Source organism: Nicotiana attenuata, unplaced genomic scaffold (assembly GCF_001879085.1).
Source record: "Nicotiana attenuata strain UT unplaced genomic scaffold, NIATTr2, whole genome shotgun sequence".
Taxonomy (NCBI): domain Eukaryota; kingdom Viridiplantae; phylum Streptophyta; class Magnoliopsida; order Solanales; family Solanaceae; genus Nicotiana; species Nicotiana attenuata.
The window spans coordinates 17,977-22,470 of NW_017675801.1; positions in this window are offsets into that span (position 1 = coordinate 17,977).

Genomic DNA, 4,494 nt, shown 5'->3' on the forward strand with positions numbered 1-4,494 from the left:
TTTCTACAAATTAAATAAATATGATTGTATGCGAGGGCGTGGAAAAACAAATTGCGTAATTGAAAAACCAGTTTTTCTTAATCACTAATTCAAATATGGTCATTTAATTTAAAATTTCATGAACATTTAACTGATTGAATTAAAACAAGTTGGTCAAATCCTTTGAAATGAATCATTTAATAAGTACAGGTTTGAATTCAAAGTTGAGTCTGAGCTAAGATTAGGTTAGATTTGTTCAAAAGATTTAGGTCGGCATAACTTATGTTATTCTCTAGGGTGTCTCATGCCACACATAGTTCAAACCTAATTTTATATATCCACCTACAATATCTTCACTTACTATCTGTTAGTCAAATTACTACTTTTTTTGGCTAGCTTTTTTTTAAAAGGAATCCTTCGATTAAACACCAGTTTCATGTGTTTCCTTAGTTTTGACAAAGATTTAAGTTATAGAGATACTGATAATATATATTTTTTTTGTATTACCAGTGTTAGATGTGATAGTTGTATATTTCAATTTTTATTAACTTACCAATTAATGCATATCACATAATTAAATTTATATACAATTACCATATAAATGATCTAGTTGTGTAAATTATATTATGATCATTACATAAATTTATCTCAAAAAGAGAACGACGTAATAACAGTCTCTAAATTGACTTGGTAAGTGTAATGTCACATCTAAATAATAATGTAGCTATTAGTGACCCCAGGTTTTATTTGTTTAACGTTGAGGGTTATATCAATTTAATTTGTTCAAATTAGCCAATAAAATATCACATGATCTAATTGAAAATACTTTTGAGAAGATCGTTAATATTTAGGATTCCCTTATTAATCAAACCTTTTGCTTCTCTATTTAATAGGAGCATCAGTTGTCTTCGGCTATTTCTTGGCTACCAATTGGGTGGTTTTTATTGCTCATATCTATAGGAAAACTAATTCGGTAACAGATAGTTTACAATGAGTCTGACTCTTACCATTAACTAGCTTACGAGATAAAGATTGTCCAATTTTTTTTTTTAATAACAATGAAAGTCAAATCAGTTGCGTACACTTTAATTATTGTATTGAATAAATATATTTATTATCTTCCATTTGCAAAGGTATCTGATAAATTTAACTACCAAACTTTAGATATATGAAAAGAAAATCACCTATTTTTATTGTCTCGGCTAAAAATTGAACCCTTATCTCCTATTATTTGACCAACTTTATCACTCACAATTAACCAACACCCTAAAGTAAATACAACCAAACCTAATAACTGAATACATTGGCTAACATGGACCATACTCAAATATGTAATATTCTCAAGTAAGTAAAGTGGGTGGACGACTAGCTCTTATGACTCCATAATAACAACCACAATTTCATTGCTTAATAAGCAATGAAAGACTGGAAAATCCTTCTGATTTTGACTTTGGAAATAAATGAATTGTAACAACAATTAATGCTGTTTGGTACAGAACCACTATATTTTACCCTTTTTTGGCTGAGGCAACAGCTCATTCCAAGCATTTATTATTATTGGTAATGTTTTCATGTGTTAGGTAAGTCAAATCTAGTTAGGTCCTTGTCTTTGAATATTTCAGTTACATTACAAGCACAACTGAACCAGAATTGTCTCCTTTTTGGTCATTCAAGGCTTTCATTTTTTTTTTTTTGGGGTTTTTCGTGGGGCTATTTTTCACGTTTAGCCTGTGTTAAAAATTATTTATATTCGATAGTCAAAAAAATACAAAATTTGTATAATTTTTGTATATAACATATATACAATAAATATGCATTTTTCGACTATCATTTTAAGAGCGGCTATACGGTGTCATTTCCCCCTTTTCCATCTGATGTTTATTAGGCCTCGACTAAATCCTAATTCGCGATAGAAAAAATCACATTGAACGGTAAAATACTTTCTAACAAAGATAAATTGTATTCAAAACTCGAATTCACAACCTCTGATTAAGAATAAAAAAAGTTTTTATCGCTCGTGATTTTCAAGGCTTTGGTTCAAGGCTCTCATGAATAAACCGCACCAACCCGATAATTCGAATCAAAACCGGAAAAAAAAACCCGACTATGGTTTGGTTTGATTTGGTTTGGTGTTGGAAAAAAAAAACCCGACCATAATTGATTTGGTTTGGTTTTAACTAAAGAAAGTCAAACCGAAACCAAACCAATCCGACATTACATATATAGAAATTTTAGATATATTTAATATATTAATATACTTATTATGATGTAATTTATAAATATTTCTTAAACTTTTTCATAATTTTATCATTTAAGGTATTATTTCAAGGTTGGACTTAGAACTTTTGGATGTTCCAATAAGTTTTATTGTCGTTAATATTAGTAACTTAAATAATACTAACAAAAGCCCAAACCAAAATCAAATCAATACTAATGCTAACAAAAGACATTCAATTCAATACTATGAACGACAATGTATTGAATATCTATTTTTTGGTTTGCAATAATTTAGATAAAACTGCATAACCTATTTTTATTTTTTCTTTAGCGTTTAGTCATGTAATTAATACTCCCTTATTAGTATACTTATTTTAGCATGACTTAGTACTTTTAGATTATGTTTATTTTTATTAAGGCTCTTTAATTAGTAATATTTGTATTACATATTTTTACTGTCTTTATTGTTGAATATATTAGGATAATGCCATGACACATCTCATATTTTGCAATTATTTTCTTGAAAAATGCCTTATATAGTTGTATCTTACTAGGATTAAAGAAATATTTTGAGCACTAGTTATATGTTTTGTGCTACGAAGATTTTACCGGGAAAAACCCGAAAAAAACCCGAATATCCCGAAAACCGAGTCAATCGAGATTGAAAAACCCAAGTTTTATTGGTTTGCTTTGGTATTTAGATCTTATAACCCGACGCAATTAGTTTGGATTGGTAGTTGCCAATTCCGAACCAACCCGACCTATGTACACCCCTAATTTTCAGTATGGTGACCTTAATATCTCTTAAAATTAGTTGATGTAGTTCGACTCGACATGGAGTTTAAGAAAAAAAGAAGACTTTTAAAACTTGTGCCCTTAAAAGCTTAAGAGATAAAAGTTTTGTGGGGCCATGACATTTGTGTGGTTATAAAAGTTTCTCATTAAAGGTAAAATGAAGAGTTTAAAGTTGAATCATTTCCAATTTTAAAAATATATCATTCTTTTTGGAAGAGACTAATAAGGAAATTGTATCATCTAATTTAAAACAGAGTGGTAAGTACAAATTCCCTTAGTTTCAATTCTCTCTTGTCATGCAAGTCTCTCATAGTTTTCAATAATGCAAATTTTCAATGTGTTTTTGGTAATGGTAGATTTAATATTTAGTTTTTGATGTTTAATTGCCAAAATATATTTTAAAGAAAACACATTTACCAAAGGCGGGGGATTATAATCTTCTTTATCCTTTGGCCGGAAGTCATTTTTCTTTATTATTATTTCAACTCTAACTTCACATTACTACTCATCAACACTTATAAATTATTATCAATCTCTAATACTCAAGTAAATTTCAACACTTTCAAATATTATGATCAATACTTAATAGATATAAGAATTAACTTTGAGACAAATACTCATTTAAGCTAATTACCTTGAGAAAAAAAGGGTTTCAGAATACCAAAACACCAGAACCTATATAAACGTAGAGACAATTCTTGAAAAACTTATTTAAAAGCTAGATATAGGACTATAATTATAGTAGCAATTGGATTATTGCAATTGTTATAATTAGAAATGAGTGTAGACAACATTGAAATGGACATCACTAATCAAAACCATCATTATCCACCGCACGAAAACCATCATTATCTACTATGATTCAACCAAACAAATTTCAATAATCCAAAAGTTTTTAATTTGTATCTTATGAAGTAAAACTACTATAAACTTCACAATCAATAAAGAGACGGATAGAAATAACATGTATTTGATTATGACAGGTAAAAATTAAAAGACAAAATGAAGTTTTCATCATTGCTCTTTATAATGACTCAAATTATTTTTAAAATTTTATCATTTTAACAACATAATTATGAAGTAAGATGAACGAAATTGTACACGTAACTGTTTATTACAACCGTATAAAGATATCTTCAGTTTAGAGCTCAAAAGTCATAAATAGGATGTCTTTTTGAATTTTTCAATAATCAGATTTAATAATATTTTACAGGAAAGATAGCTTTGGAATGTAAATAGTATATTCTTGTACTTGTGTAATTTGGTCTGACTTTTAAATGTCATTATGTTGAGAACATAATTTAACCATGCACCTTTTAGTTTAACTCAATGTGATGTAGGAGTAGTTATTTAACCCTCAATAACAAATAGGCAAATCAATTTGTGGGGAAAGAGTAGCATTTCTATTAATGTTTAAATTTATGTATTGAAAGTGTAAATAATTTTTTATATTATCAGGTTATTTAAAAAAAAAAAGATGTAACAGTTTATAATCAGAGACGG